Source organism: Nomascus leucogenys, chromosome X, assembly GCF_006542625.1.
Source record: "Nomascus leucogenys isolate Asia chromosome X, Asia_NLE_v1, whole genome shotgun sequence".
Classification (NCBI taxonomy): Eukaryota; Metazoa; Chordata; class Mammalia; order Primates; family Hylobatidae; genus Nomascus; species Nomascus leucogenys.
Window position 1 is genome coordinate 84,656,228 of NC_044406.1, and position 17,470 is coordinate 84,673,697.

The 17,470-nt window shown below is 37.3% G+C and overlaps 1 protein-coding gene across 1 annotated transcript in view; it reads left to right on the forward strand.

The window, feature by feature from the left end:
* DIAPH2 (diaphanous related formin 2) overlaps positions 1-17,470 on the forward strand; it is a 938,691-nt gene that overhangs the window by 478,661 nt on the left and 442,560 nt on the right. The gene's annotated exons all lie outside the window — the stretch shown is intronic.

Genomic DNA, 17,470 nt, shown 5'->3' on the forward strand with positions numbered 1-17,470 from the left:
AATGCTTATCTTCTCACAACGTCTGAGATTTTGTCTATAGAACAGGAAGAGAACAGAGAATCTTGTGACAAAGGCTCTGTTATCCTGGGGTGGTAAGTAGAAACCAGTTAGAAGGAAGTGGGCCAAAGGGCAACCTGGCTTAATGATTGCTGCTGCAAACCTAGTTGGATTTTATTTTATTTTATCTTATTATTTTATTTTATTTTTCTTAAACAATTTCGTTAAATTATCTTGGGAACAGTGTCAGACATATATATTGCTAAGGCATACTTTCCCTGGCTGCGCAATATTCCACTGTATGAAATGTTTAACTTACCACCTACTGTCGTGGATTTCGAAATCTGGTTAATGATTTAACCTTAGTTACTTTGGAATAAAAATCTGATGAAACCTTTCAGCAGCTAGAGTTTGCTCAGGATCTTGGTCTTAAGTCTGGTTTTAGCCATTTTTAGGTATGCTAGTTACTGTATCCTCCAAATGTTAATAATTTATAATTTTGATTCCAAAAATAGATTAAACACGTAGAATTTATTATATATTGATCACAGAGAGATACCATATACCAAATACTTAAAGTCCATTGCCATGGTTACATATTGATGCTTTTAGTGTAAATGGAGCAGAATTTAAAAATTAATAAATTTGGAACATATGGAATGATCATTTCCTTTGAATTCTTATTATTTTAACTTGAAGAGCAAGGGAAAAACTTTCTTGCAAACATTTTTCCCTTTTAGTTTTTTTTTGTTTTTCCTCCCTAGGGAGGATATAGTGGCAGGATGCAGCGGGGGATTCTCTGTAGGAACAGAATATCATTTAATACAGAGTTCCATGATCCGAAAGACCTGGATTTCAATCTCAACTCAGCTTTCTGGTTATGTACGTGATTTTAGGGAAGGTACATGACTTATGTGAGCCTTACTTTTCTCTTCCCTATGATGTAGATAATACTTGGGTCAATGGTGTTATAAATATTAGATGGATTATTATATAAGAATTTACTTATTTGTTGATTGGCATATAGCTGGTTCCAATTAGGTAACAATGCTGAAACTGTGTTATACTGGAGTTCAAAAGTTTTTTGTGGGTTTTTTGTTTTTTTTTTTTCTTGAGAAGTCTCACTCTGTCACCCAGGCTGGAGTGCAATGGCACGATACTGACTCACTGCAACCTCCACCTCCTGGGCTCAAGCAATACTCCCACCTCACCCTCCCAAGTAGCTGGACCCACAGGTACATGATGCCACGCCTGGCTAATTCTTTTGTATTTTTGGTGGAGAAGGGGATTTCGCCACCCAGACTGGGAAAAGTTAAATTGAATTTAGATTCATGCATTAAGGCTAGGAAGCCATTGCCTACTCCTGAGCAGGAGAGTGATTTAATGAAAGTGCTATTCTAGGAAAATTATTCCAGCACTGATATCAAAATATCTTTAAAAGGCGAGCGTAGATGGAGGTACATTGCTTTTGTCTTTGTCTAAAATTCATGATTATCAATAAAAGAAGACTCTCATTACCTCTGTTTTAGTTAAGAAGCTGCCAGAGTTTTACCATTATGTTGCAGTTTTTAATCTTCAGGACTCATGTTATTCTTTACTTCTATAACATTATAGTCTCTTCATCTGTAATTCTTATAAGAGATATTTGGAACCTTCTCATTCTGTCCTCCGAAGTTTAACTTTTCCTTCTTGTATGCATCTCTTAGTATCTCTTTATTATTCCTTTTTATATGACTTCTTAATAGCTCTTCTTAGTATTTCTTCTTAGTATCACCTTAATATTATCAATTTCTTGAGAATTATCTTCCAATGCACTAATTCTCTTTTTTCTCCCCACTAACTCTCTCTTTACCTGTATCTAGCAATCTTTTCGAATCATCTATTAAGAAGCAGTATAGTGTGGTGGTTAAAAGCAAAGACTTCGAAGCCAGAGTTCCTAGATTCAAGTCATTTCTCTGCCACACTAGCTGGGTAATGCTGGTCTAGTTTCTTAACCTTTCTGTGCCATAATTTCTTCATTGGCAAAATGGGTATAAAAATAGCATCTGCCTCATAGGTTTATTTTAGTATTAAACGAGTGATGAATGAGTTTAGAATAGTACCTGTCATATAGTAAATTTTGAATTTTTCTGTTTTTATTGAAGTTTTATTATTGTAGTATCTATATTTTTCCTCTCATCCCCTCCCCCTCTCTTCTTCTCACAGAATCTCCCTCTGTTACCCAGGCTGGAGTGCAGTGGTGCAGTCACTGCTCATTGCAGCCTTGACCTCCCAGGCTCAAGTGATCCTCCCTGCTTCCACCTACTGAGTAGCTGAGACTACAGGCGTGTGCCACCACACCCAGCTAATTTTTGTTTTTTGTTTGTTTTTGGTAGAGACAGGGTTTCACCATGTTGCCCAAACTGGTCTCAAACTCCTGGGCTCAGGTGATCCACCCGCCTCAGCCTCCCAAAGTGCTGGTATTACAGGCATGAGCCACCGTGTTCCTTTTATTGATCTATTCATTCTTTTCTTTTCCCCGTCTATTTCTTGCTTTATGGTGTCCCTTTCTTTCTTCATTTCTTAGATCCTTATGAACATATTTAAAATATTGTTATTCTGATATTTATTGTTTCTAAGGTATGAATTTCACCCTTTGTTATTTCTGCTGACTTTGTATCGTAGTGGTTTTTAATGTTCATCTGATTCGCAATTTCTTTACTGAGAGCTCACCTTTAGCAGAAGTTTTCTTTGGAAGTTTCAGATACTCTGGGTTGTAGAGGTACCATATGGGGTGGTTTCAATTTTTCTGTCTTTCCTAAATTTTACCAGTTTTTACACTAATTTTTCTTTCTTTCTTTCTTTCTTTTTTTTTTTTTGGAGACAGGGTCTCGCTCTGCCACCCAGGCTGGAGTACATTGGTGCAATCATGGCTCACTGCAGCCTCGAACCCCCCTGGGCTCAAGAGATCCTCTACCCTTCAGCAACTGCCCCCACCCCTACCTCGCCATAGTGGGGGCTACAAGCACATGGCACCATGCCCGGCTGATTTTTGTATATTTTTTAGAGCTGGGGTTTTGCCATCTTGCCCAGGCTAGTCTCGAACTTCTGGGAACAAGCAAACTGCCCACCTTGTCCTCCCAAAGTGCTAGGATTACAGGTGTGAGCCACCAGGCCTGGCCTAATTTTTCAGTACATGGTCTCCACACAGGTTGGTAAGGCATTGAAGTTTCACCTTTGTACCCATAGACTGATGTGGCTAACTTTTTCCCTGCTATCTTTCAGCAGGTGACTGAAGCTTTTCTAGACTTAGTTTTCCAGATGAGACCACCCTTCCGGGCTCTTAGCTTTGTGCAGGGATCTCAGTTCCAGCTCCTCATGTACAAGAAGCTTGTGACATAAATTCTCTTCCCTATGCAGATATTAAAACTCTAGTCTCTATGCTTATATTTAGTTCCTTATTCCTCTTAGCCTGTTGCCTTTAGCTCCCTAACAGAGCTTTGACTTTGAATTTCTATTTTGTTTCTGGCCCCTAGGAATTTGCCATTCTTAATTTTGAGCCTAGCTTTTTTCTTTAAGTTTTATACAGAATAATTTGACTAGCAGTAGCTTTTCACATTAACTTATTCACCATTGTGTTTGGTAGAATATTGTCAAGAATGACAATGTAAATTTACCAGAGAGATATTTCTTTAATGAGTAAATTGGCTCAGTGTATGCATTAATTGATTCATAAGTCTTTGAGGATCTCTGATATCAAACAAATAAGCAAGAGTCACTAAAATCAAGAATTTATTGAGAACCTACTTTAACCCATTTTTAAGGTCACTACTGTGTCAGTTCCATTTCAAAGCTAGTCTCAACCTTTAAAATACTTACACTCTAGTTAGAGGCAAGGAATAAATACATGAAGTACAATGAAAAGAGCTAAGTGACAATGCAAAACAACCAATCCATAAAACTGTGGATCAGAGTCATCTGGGCTGAAGTACCTTGTTCTGACAGGCCATACAACTGTACTTCTACCTATAAATGCCTAAGGCAAAAATACCTATTTCTTACTTCCTGCAAAGAAATTATATAAAATTATCTTTCCCCCAGTCTTTACTGTCTGTCGGCAAAAGTGAGGCAGACTTATGGTTCTGAGTGAGCACTACTATTTAAAAGACAAAAAGAAAAGAAAAGGAGTGTGAATTGCCTTAGGTAAACTGAAATTGTCAACTCTGAGCCAAAGCAATGCATCAAATTTAGAAATGTATGTCTTCTTACACATTGACTTTACTATTTTCACATGTATGACTTTTAACTTTTCAGATAATGTATACCTATTATCAGCTTTCTCAATAAATTGTTTACATCACTGACCATTAATTCTTAGAAGTTCTTATTGCTACTTTTTTTGGTGTTCAGAAATAAATTAAAATTCTCTTCTTTGTTCTTTTACCTAGTAGTGTTTTACAACTTTTTGAAACATGAATGATGGGTTAGGATTTTATACAATGAATGATATGAAAGTTGGCTTGAATATATACACCACAAGGTTTGCCGTATGGTCCTCTGTCAAATATCTGTTCTCAAGATGCCCCAAGGCATCATAAAAACAAAATGGAAAACTGCAACAGAGGACCAAGAAAGAAATATTTTCGGGTAAATAGTAAAGCAGGGAGATGACACATTTTGTGCATTGTATTTCACTCTTTCAACAACTATGGATTGAATGCTGAATTTGTGCCAGGTATTTTATAAACTGGGCACTTGTCATACAGTGGTGATCAAAGTGGATGTGATCACTACCCCTTGTCACAGTCTCATAGGACAGACAGACAATTAATTATATAGCTCTAGACTTAATATGCTAGGAAAGAAACAGAGTGGATACAATAATGGGTAATAATACTATATGGTGGGTGCAGGGAGAGGGCTCCTTCTGACAGTGTGTTCAGAGATAGCTTCTCTGAATAGTGGCCATTTAGGTGGGGACCTAAAGGCTGAGTAAGAGGTTGAAGTATTTTCGGTTGACAGGGTTAGAGTTTCTTGGGAGACATAAAATAGTTTCAAAAGAAGCATTACCAAAATAAGAGTTTTTATATCTTAACCTGTGAATTATACTTTTTTGTTTGTTTGTAAACATTTTATTTTACAACTCTACATACTCTGATGCAATTTTGTATTTTGGAGTTTTGTTTGTTTGTTTTTGAGACAGAGTCTCGCTCTGTCACCTAGGCTGGAGTGCAGTGGCGCCATCTCGACTCACTGCAACCTCTGTCCCCCGGGCTCAAGGGATTCTCCTGCCTCAGCCTCCCAAGTAGCTGGGACTACAGGCACGTGCCACCATGCCCAGCAAATTTTTTTTTTTTTTTTATTGTTAGTAGAGACGCATTTTCATTATGTTGGCCAGGCTGATCTCAAACTCCTGACCTCAAGTGGTCCTCCCGCCTCAGCCTGAGATTACAGGCATGAGCCACCGTGCTCGGCCCTCTGATGCAATTTGAGAATAAACAAGTATAGCAAGTATAAGCAAAAGGCATAAGGTATTCTTCATAGTTAAAAGTGCAGCTGCTTAAAAACCATCCCGTCTTCTCTACTCTCTCTCTCTGTCCTCCTCCTCCTTTTTTCTTTCTCTCATATTCATCTTTCAGAATATTGAATCTGTTTCCATATTGCTTGGTCCCTTCCTTCATCTTAAGAGAGATGTTAATACTATGCATTCATTGAGAATAACCAAATAGATGTTAGCATTATTCTTTATTGAATCTTAAGTAAAATATTGTTTTTTCTTAAAAAACAATACATTTATCAAAATTTATCTTACCCTTATCAATCTCAATACATTTGTCTTTACGTTAACTTTTATTAGTTGGCTATTGTCCTATGTTTTATATATTCAGTAATTATATAATATGGAACAAAAGTAAGATATCATTGCTGAATGCTGTTTTATGGGAAAAGAAAAGCCTTTGGCATTAATTAATGTAATTTATACTCCTGTTGATTAATACTTTGAATGTCTTTCTGTGAGATATATACAATAATGCCCATAAAATGATCAATTTTGATACCATTCTGATGCATTAAAGATGGTGAAATAAATGTTTTAAAGAGACTGGGAGATGTGAATACCTATTTTTTGAAAGCAGATTAGAATGTAATGCATAAATGGGCAAATGAAAATAAAAGCATAAACACATAGAACTACCAGGGCTGTTAAATAGTACCTGACTCAGGTCTCTTCCCTCTAGAAAGACTAGAAAAAAACTTATAGGCCAAACAGTTGTGTTTCATATTTTTTAAGTGCTGGTTAGTAAAGACTTTAAAAAAATCATTACAAAATATTTCATGATTACAGAAGAACATGTACTAGATAGTATGTAAGGTATAAAGAATAGTGATAATTTAAAATCCCACGAACTTAGCACCCAGCTAAAGAAATACAACTTTATCAGTGCTCTTTAATGCCCCGTCTGTTCTGAGATCCTGTATTCCTCCCCCTGCTTCAAACGGAACTACTATCCTGAACTCTGTGTCTGTTGTCCCTTTGTTTTTCTTTATAGTTTTACCGTATATTATGTATACATAAATCTATTGTCTACTTTTCCTCAGTTTTGAATCTTTACATAAACAGAATTGTAAAATATGCCTTATTCTGCAATTAGTTTTTATTTCTCACTAAATCTTATGTTTCTGAGATTGACTAATATTGGTGCATGTATCTGAATCCAATTCCTCTGCCACATAGCATTTCATTGGATGACTATACCACAATTTACTTGGCCATTCTCCTGTCAATGTACTTGTGGTCGCCCCCTCCACCAAGTCTTTTGTTAATATAAACAAAGCTGACGAGAACAATGTTTTATTTTGCTTCCTGATGCACATATGCAAGAGTTTCCTCTAGGGCGCTATTCTGAAACTTTTTTTTTTATCTTAGAACCTCTTTACTCACCTAAGAATTGAGGATACCAGGAACTTTTGTTTACATCTGTTAAATCAGTATTTATTCAATTAGAAATCAAAACAGATCATGTTAAAGCACCAGAATATATAAGCACACATTCCATTAACCATCAAAGCAGTGGTGGGCACTTGAAACATGAATGGCATTGGAAAGTTTTGAGATAGAGACTCTGGAAACTACTGTATACTCTTGCAAGAATGAGAGTACAAAAGGCAGATTTCTTAGTACTATTATGAATGTAGTTTTGACCTCATGGACCTGCTGAAGGGACCTCAGAGACCTGTAGCTTTCATAGACCACACATTGAGAACTATTGTTCCAATGCAAATCTAAGGTTAGAATCATTAGGTCGTTATGTCTCTTCAATTACTAGATAACATCAAATATTTTTCTAAAGCAGTTGTACTGTACCAATTTATAATATCAATAGCAGAATATATAAGTACTTCCTTTGGTACACATTCTAGCCAACATTTTGGTCCTGTCAAACTTTTCCATTTTTGACAATCTAGTGGTTTAAGATGGTATCTCACTGTGGTTTCATGTTACATTTCTGTGATCACTAATGAGCCTCAAAATTCGTATTGGCCATTCAAAAAGACTGTTAGGTCTTTTTCTGATCTTTCTTTTGGGTTGTTTATCCTCTTTAAAGAAAATTCTTTTAATTAGTTATTGAAATATTACAGATACAAACTCCTTGTCACTTATATGTCCTGCAGATATTTAGAAACAGTTGTGGCTAGTAGTAGTATTACTTTTAAAAATGTGCCTTTTAATGGACAAATGAACAGAATTTTAAAATTATGTAGTTTTTTTTTTTTTGGATGGAATCTCGCTCTGTCACCCAGGTTGGAGTGTAGTGGCACGATCTTGGCTCACTGCAACCTCTGCTTCCTGGTTTCAAGCGATTCTGCTACCCCAGCCTCCCCCTGTAGCTGGGATTACAGGCGGGCGCCACCACTCCCAGCTAATTTTTTTGTATTTTTGGTAGTGACGGGGTTTTACCATGTCGGCCAGGCTGGTCTCGAACTCCTGACCTCAAATGATCCGCCCGCCTCGGCCTCCCAAAGTGCTGGATTACAGGTGTAAGCCACCACGCCCAGCCTATATAGTCATTTTTATCAGTCATTTCCTTTAGCACTTAGACTTTTTGTATTTTAAGTAACCCTTTCTACCTTCAGTTCATGAAAATATTTTTCTGTATTTTATTCATTAAAACAACACTTTTTGATTACCTACTACTATCAGACACAGTTCTAGGTAGTGTGGATATGGCAGTGAAAAAAATACATTTAAAAAAAACCCCTAGACTCTTAGAGTTTACACTCTCGAAGTGGGGAGGAAAACAATAAACAAATATGCAAGTATCTCTTAGTCTCTTCAGGCTACTATTACAGAATACTATAGACTGGGTGGCTTAAACAGCAGAAATTTATTTCTCAGAGATCTGGAAGTTGGGAAGCTGGAGATCAGGGTGCCAGCATGGTCTGGTTTTGGATAGGGCCCTCTTCCTGTGTTATGGATGGCCGCTTCTTACTGTGTCTTCACATGTCAGAGCAGACAGAAAGCAAGTGCTTTCATGTCTTTTTATAAAAGGCTTGCATCAGGTGGTTGGCAATAATGAAAAATGTCCAGATTCTTAATGTGAAGTTAAAAATTCGCAAATTGATTAGAATCCACCCTTATGATCTAATTATTTCCCAAAGGCCCTATCCCCAAATACCATCACACTAGGGACTAGGGTTTCAACATTGGGATTTTGGCAGGACATTCAGTCCATAGCAGCATGATTTTGTATGAAAGATAGTGATAAATATTATGTAGAATAATAAAGTCAGTGAGAGTGCAAGTGGTCAGCGGTGCGGTTCTGTAGGACAGAACAGCAAAGCACAAACTTCCCAAGGCAATTAATGTACTTGGAGAGTTTGAGGAAAAGGAAGAAGTCCAGATAACTAGAATGGAGTGAGCAAGAGGAAGCGTATTAGGAGATCTGGTTGATAACAGAAACCCAGATCACCTAGGGCCTCCTAGGCCGTTTTAAACACGTGAGCTTTTACTTTGAGATGGTAAGGCAATGGAAAGTTTTGAGAAAAGAAATGGCAGGTTTTTAAAAGATCACTCTATCTCCTGGTTTGAGATAGTCTATATGCAAGCAAGGAACAAAACTAGGGGAACATGTAGGAGGTTGTTTCAGTAATTGAGGCAGAAATGATGGTGGCTTGCATCAGGTGGTGGCAGTAGTGAAAAAATGACCAAATTCTTGATATATTTTGAAGCTTTTATTTGCAATTGGCCAGTTAAAGTGGCTCACACCTGTAATCCCAGCACTTTGGGAGCCAAGGTAGGCAAATTCCTTGAGCTCAGGAGTTTGAGACTAGGCTGAGCAACATGGTGAGACCTCCTCTTTACAAATAATTTTTTAAGAAACGAACAGGGAGTGGTGACACATGCCTGTGGTCCCAGCCACTTGGGAGGTTGAAGTGGGAGGATCACCTGAGCCTGGGATGTTGATGCAGCAATGAGCCGTGATTGTGCCACTGCATTTCAGCCTGGGTGACAGAATGAGACTGTGTCTCGAAAAAAAATAAGACAAAAGTACCCAAAACAAACAAACAAAGATTTGCAAGTTGATTAAATATGGTTTGTGAGAAAAACAGAGTCAAAAATGAGTAATTCCTTTTTTTGTTGTTTTTTGTTATTTTTTGACATGAGTAACTAGAAAGACAAAGTTGTCATTTAGAGAGATGAGGAAGATTGTAGGTGGAGCAAGTTTAGGTACAAGAGTAAGAAGTTATTTTTGAACATGGTAATTTTCTTATGTCCATGTTCCCCACATAGGGACACCAAGAAAGCAGTTAGATATATGAGTCTGGACTTACGGGGAGAAGTCCAACCTGGACATGTAAATCTGTGAGGCATTAATGCATATAGTCTTTGATCCCATTAGACTGGATGAGATTACCAAAGGATTGATTATAGATAGAAAAGGGAAGGGGCCTGGTGTGTGATCCATGACATACTATAATGTTTAGAGTTCTAGAAGATGAAAAGGAACCAACAGAGGGGACTAAGCAATGACCGGGGAAATAAAATGGTATTTAAATCGTGTCCTGCAAGCCATCTGATAAAAGTCTTTTGTAAAGAGAGTGATGAAACTTCTTAAATAAAATGAAGTCAAGTGAAATGAAGACAGATAATTAAACATGAGATCTGACAACATGAGCCTGACAAGTCCTGTTTGGATACAGTGTTGGGGCAAAGAACAAGATTGGAGGACATTGAAGAGAGAAGGGAGGAATTGGTAATAAGAAATATTTTCTTCTAAAGCTCTTAAATTTTCAACATGTTCTTTAAATACATTGCTTTTTTTTTTTTTTTTTTTTTTTGAGACGGAGTCTCGCTCTGTCACCCAGGTTGGAGTGCAGAGGCGTGATCTCGGCTCACTGCAAGCTCCACCTCCCGGGCTCACGCCATTCTCCTGCCTCAGCCTCTCCGAGTAGCTGGGACTACAGGCGCCCGCCACCACGCCCGGCTAATTTTTTGTATTTTTAGTAGAGACAGAGTTTCACCGTGGTCTCGATCTCCTGACCTCGTGATCTGCCCACCTCGGCCTCCGAAAGTGCTGGGATTACAAGCGTGAGCCACCGCGCCCGGCCCTAAATACATTGCTTTTTACCTGTTACAAAAGTAATAGTGTTCATTGTAGATAATTTAGGAAAAACTTAAGAAAATATTTTATATGGTCCAAAAAACTGTAACCACTGTAGATATTTTGGTTTATAGCATTTGAGTCCATTTTTTTCTGTGCATTTTTATAAATTCATTTTCTAAAAAAAAAAAATACATTATAGACATATTTACATGATTTTCTTTTTTTTAATTATTTATTTATTTCTTGAGATGGAGTCTCGCTCTGTTATTTAGGCTGGAGTGCAGTGGTGTGATCTTGGCTCACTGCAACCTCTGCCTCCCCGGTTCAAGCAATTCTCCTGCCTCAGCCCCACCAGTAGCTGGAATTACAGGTGCACACCACCACACCCGGCTAATTGTTGTATTTTCAGTAGAGACCGAGTTTCACCATATTGGCCAAGCTGGTGTTGAACTGCTGACCTCAGGTAATCCACCTGCCTCGGCCTCCCAAAGTGCTGGGATTACAGGCGTAAGCCACCATACCTGGCCTATTTACATGATTTTCTCACATAAGAATATACCATGTTTATCTTTCCTTAGTATTTTTAATGGTAGTGTAGCATTATATTATGTATTATGGTTTATATGTAGCCAATATCCTATTATTAGGCACTTTTCAACATTTTCTTTTAGAAACATTGCAGTGAGCATTTCAATATGTAATTATAGTCTTTCATTAGCATATTCTTAAAGATTTTGACAATTAGCCCACTGGGATATGTCCAGAAGAGAAATACTCTGATGATGGTTGGTCTGCAAACCTTGTCATACATACAGAGGGCTTAGGAATAGTTGTCCACGTTGCAAAAATTATAAGGGTTCAGTGGAAGAGGAAAGCTGCCCAGCAGCAGAAGGTAGTCCTTATAGGGAAGGGGAGTTCTCTGACAGGAAGAGGCCTTATCCATAGAAAAGATATGGATAGAATTGCAGCAGTTGTTTGTATGTGCAGCAGTTTTTTTAACAAGAAACTTTCCAGGCTGGGCGTGGTGGCTCACACCTGTCATCCCAGCACTTTGGGAGGCCGCGATGGGCGGATCACAAGGCCAGGAGATCGAGACCATCCTGGCTAACACAGTGAAGCCCCATCTCTACTAAAAATACAAAAAATTAGCCAGGCGTTGTGGCGGGCGCCTGTAGTCCCAGCTACTCTGGAGGCTGAGGCAGGAGAATGGCGTGAACCTGGGAGGCGGAGCTTGCAGTGAGCCGAGATCGCGCCACTGCCCTCCAGCCCGGGCAACAGAGCAAGACTCTGTCTCAAAAAAAAAAAAAAAAAAAAAAAAAAAAAAGAAACTTTCCATATTTTATTGAATTGTAGGTCATATAATGAAGGTTTTCCATATATCTCATAGGTACAAATATAAACATTGTATGCATTCTAAAATCAAATAAACACAACCTCATTCATATATGTATATGCATGTCTGTGTTGTAGTTGAGGAACTTTATATGTTATACTAATAGTTTACTGAATATAAGTTTGAAATATTTTTCTAGAATTAAAAAACATTTTTAAATCAACTTAGAATTCTATTTTCTGCAATAGGAATATGACAAACATTTTCTCTTTTTTGACCATAAACTACTTGAACCCTGTAGTTTTCCATTTAGCTTACTATTTTAAGGAATGTGATAAATCAATTGCGAACCTTTTTGTTTTCTTTTTCTTGAGGCTTCTGTTGTGATTTCCAGCAAAAGGGTCGATGTAGACGGCATTTTACCTGATGTTGATGTTGCTTGGGATCAGAATTGACAATAAGGAGTCGTCTCTCGGTTTAGATTTACAAAAGGCCAGATAACTTGGATATCACTACTGCTTATAGAAACATCTCTATCTCTCTTCTTCCTTTTCAAATATTATGCTCACTAGATCATTAATAAGTAAGATAAAATGTTCTTTACACTTTCACATAGCCTCTGAATTTTTTCCCATTTAAAATGCACCGCTTGAAAAATCAAGGGGAAAACAAAGCTTTAAATTTTCTTTACATTTTAGATAATGAAAAGAGGGCTCAAATGAAGAGCTTAACAGAGGTACCTGATGGGACTCTTTTTATTTCATATAAATAGAACTAATCATGCTGCTATTTAACAATCAAAATCTAAATACTTCAGACTGAAGATCAAGTCCCCTACTTTCAAACTACCTCCCAAAACTTCCCATTAAGGACTATATACTCTAGGTGAACTGAATTACCTTCCTTTCACTCTGCCCAGAATACAGTTTTCTAGAAACTCTCTGTCACTGTGATATTCATGTCACGTAGATTTCCTATGTCCACGACTTTGAAATTCTAAATCTAATCCATAATTTAAGGTTCAGTTAAGTTGCCACCCTCTTCAAATAGGCTTCCTGGAATACCACAACTAAAAGTAAAATCTCTGCCATTGAACTTTATTTTCATATACCCAGATTCTACTACAGTGCTAAAACATAATTATGACTATGGGCTAGTCACAGGGGCTTATGCCTATAATCCCAGCCCTTTGGGAGGCCAAGGTGGGCAGATCTTTAGAGTTCAAGAGTTTGAGACTAGCCTGGGCAACACGACAAAACCCCATCTTGACAAAAAATTAGCCGGCTGTGGTGGCGTGGGCCGGTAGTCCCAGCTAATTGGGAACTCAGAAGGTTGAGGTGGGAGGATTGCTTGAGCCCAGGAGGCAGAGGTTACAGTGAGCTGAAATGGCACCACTGCCCTGTAGCCTGGATGACACAGAGAAACCCAGTCTCAAAATAATAATAATAATATTTATGATTATGTTTAGTTTTGATTTGTTCTGTTGCACTCTTATGATGCATGACATATATAACAAACAATTCCTAAATATGAGTCTTCCTCATGAAAATCACTAGCATATGTGGATACATACTTACATGTATTTTTGGCCTTTTGATTGAGTATTCACAAATCATAAGTGTCCTGCTTAGGAGTACTTTTAAAAAGTGAAAAAAGGGCTGGACCTGGTGGCTCAGACCTGTAATCTCAGCACTCTGGGAGGCCGAGATAGGCAAATTACTTTAGCCCAGGAGTTTGAGAGCAGCCTAGGCAACATGGCGAAATGCTATCTCTACAGAAAAAATACAAAAATTAGCTGAGTGTGGTGGCATGCTCCTATAGTCAGGAGGCTGAGGTGTGAGGATCACTTGACCCTGGGAGAAGCTGAGGCTGCAGTGAGTCATGGTTGCCACTGCACTCCAGCCTGAGTGACAGAGTGAGACCCTATCTCAAAAAAAAAAAAAAAAGTGAAAAAAGGAGTTAAATAGAATAGTATCTAATAGTATCTAAAGTAGCAGTTAAGCAGTAGAGTGACAGTTGCATTTCTTAAGGATTTAGTATATAATTTTTATTATATAAAATTATTATATAATAAAATATATAATAATTATATAATGTTTATAATATATAAAATTATTATATAATAAAATGTATGATAATTTTATATGCACATAATAATTTTTATATGCACTTATCTCCTCTGTACTTCACATAAATCCTGATAGGTAAGGTACTATTATTATTCTTACTTTACAAATGAAGAAGCTAGAACTTGGGGAAATTATGTAACTTGCCTAAGTTCTCGTATATAGTCAAAGACCCCAAGCCTTTTAACCACTTTACTATGCTGAAAAAAGTCAGAAGACGTAGCAAGAATGTAAAGTTTTGAAATTAAGCCTTAGGACACAGAAAGGAAAATGTTAGAAATTATGCTTGGGTTTTAGGATTACATTCTCATGTGTGTTGGCAAGGAGGACGCTACTAGCTGAGTAAGAAATGATGTGTGTGCTTTATGACTTTATTATGTGAAAGGGTACTAACCATAGTAGAGGGTTGCGTTAATGTATCTTTAGTTGTTGTAGGTATTAATGGGAGAAAAGGATTTATAAGAGCTTTCCTAAAACAATTTGATTCCTTTATGCCTCTAAAGCTGTTTTCCCATGAAACATTAAAATTGTAAATAATGATTTATCCTACTGTTGGGTTCTTCGGAAACTTAACTCTTGGGGTTAGATTTCTACTGGTGTGTGTGTGTGTGTTTAAAAGAGCTATTAGTAAAACTGCATATACGTTATTCCATTGTGATGTTTTAATTATTTTTGGTTGATCCTGTTTTCTAAGCTCCAAATTAGAACAACCTCTTTAAACATTTATTAGGAAGAAGTATCTGAACCAGTTTGACCTGACATTTGTAGACATCATCTTAGGGCTGTTCTCCCCTTAGAGGATAGTAACTTAGGACTACATCAGTTATGTCTGGTAACGATATGCTATGTCTGTGATACTAGCATGCATTTCTATAAGGAAGGAAGAGATGGAGGGAGAGAGGAATTTGTTTTGAATACTCTGAAAATGTCTAGCCAGTGGATTATAATTACCACAGTCACAGTTTTTGGCCACGTGGATGAAAGAATGTTGTTAATGCCCATACTGCTAGCTAAGACAGTCATGTGCACACTGCATTCTGAACCTATTTCCAATAGATTAGGAAAATAGTTACAACAGGTTTGAGGCTTCTGTTTTGCAAAAACCTTTTATAGCATTATGGTCTCAGAAGGAACCATTGAAGAAAATAATCATTAACGTTTTCTCGAACACTAAATCCTCCGTTCTGCTCCTTCAATATCTCATAGGCTGTCATCTGATATCAGCACTTATGTAATGTCACGATAGGTGGTGCCATAGTTCTATACTGCCTTACATTATAGGAAAATATAAAGTGTTATTTGACCAATTGAATAAAAAGAAGAAAAAATATAAAAAGTTTTCTGAACCCTGGTTTTAAGAAATTTATGAACAACTAAAAATTTCTCAAAGGACTGCATTTTTCCATTCTGTTAGTAAAATATCTCAACTGCCTTTTGATTCTGCTAGCTGCGAGAATGGCAGAATGGGGCCTGAATGGCAAATTATATTATTTGTAACGTTAATGCCAGCCTGTTTGGAGATTAATTACTATCTTTGTATTAAAGTACTGGTTGTGTTGGAATTGCTGCCTTTTTAAACTTCCCCCCAACCCTTGGTCATTTCTACTGACGATTTGCAGTAAAATAGCTGACAACTGCCTATGATTAGTTTAGCCAGATGCTACTTGCTCTGGTAAATTCATTTTAAGCATTTGACAAGACTGCAAAGATTAGTGCCAGCTGAGCTTAAAATATTTTTACAGACGAATGATATGTGAAAAGTCAGTTACTTTTCAGGTATATGATGACTATGTAAATTAACTGACAACATATCTTCTTTGGTGTTTATTTGTGAATCATTTATCTACTTTATAGAACAATTGGTAGAGTTATCCTTCACAGGTATATTCAGAAAATGTCACCAAATGGAGTGCTTTCAAGTTTTTGTATGTTATCATGTTGTCCTATGAATTGCCTGTGCTCCAAGACTTATAGAATTGTAGGGTAAAGTTGGGAATCTCTGGATTAGAGAATGAAAATAAAAGTGAGAAGTCTTTTCTTTAGCTACTTCTACCATTCAACATCAAGAAAGAGGCTGTTACTCTCAAAACATTGTTCTTAGGAATGGCCATCAAATGCCTTAGTTACAGATAACATTGAACAATGATGAGTAGTTTATTGGTTTTTCACCTTTCTTCATTATTTGCCCTCTTTTATTATTATATCTTTAGTGTTTCTCTTATGCCCTTTTTAAAAAGCATATATTATACTATAGAAATGTTTCCTATTAGTGATTAATGTGATAAATTTGATTAGTTGAATAAAAGCAAACTTTGATTCTAGATTTCATCTATTTCTTGGTATCCGTCACTGTCAAATACAGTTGTCCCTCAGTATCCATGAAGGATTGGTGTTTTTTTGTTTGTTTTGTTTTGTTTTTTTGAGACAGAGTCTTGCTTTGTTGCCCAGGCTGGAGTGCAGTGGTGAGATCTCGGCTCACTGCAAGCTCCGCCTCATGGGTTCATGCCATTCTCCTGCCTCAGCCTCCCAAGTAGCAGGAACTACAGGCACCTGCCACCATGCCCGTCTAATTTTTTGTATTTTTAGTAGAGATGGGGTTTCACCGTGTTGGCCAGGATGGTCTTGATCTCCTGACCTGCTGATCTGCCTGCCTCGGCCTCCCAAAGTGCTGGGATTACAGGCGTGAGCCACTGCGCCTGGCGGAAGGATTGGTTTTAAGACCTCTGCAGATTCCGAAATTCATGGATGCTCAAGTTCTTTATTTAAAATGGTGTAGTATTTGCATATAACCTATGCACATCCTCCCATGTACTTTAAATCATCTCTAAACTACTTAATGTCAATACTATGTAAAGAGTTGTTGTACTTTATTGTTTAGGGAATAATGACAAGAAAAATAGCCTGTACATGTTCAGTACAGACACAACCATCCAATTTTTTTTGCAATATTTTTGATTCGTGGTTGGTTGAATTTATAGATGTAGAACCCATGGATATGGAGGGTGGAGGGCCTACTGTATAGTTACCTCTATAGGTTTTGAGTAGTTTCCTGTCCTTCACCCAGCTGGGTGTGACCTTGTCTATTAGAATCATATATCATATACTGTTTTGAAATAAGCTTGAGATGCTGTCTTTTCTAATCTCATTTTACCAATGAGGAAACTGAGGTCCTACAATTTCAATAATTAGTCAAATAGCACATGGCATAAGTGGTTTATATAGGATTGGACCCTAGTTTTCTCCACATTCCAGTGTTCTGTCCACTTTTTGGACTTTGTACATTTGAATTTCTTTATACTTTGCTGATTTCAATTTCCTCACCAAACTTACTGACTTATCTGACTTCTGAATTATACTCAGAACAAAACACCTGTATGAAAGTCTTCAGTGGCACCTCATTTTCTTTTCTTGTTTTCCTTCCCTTCTTT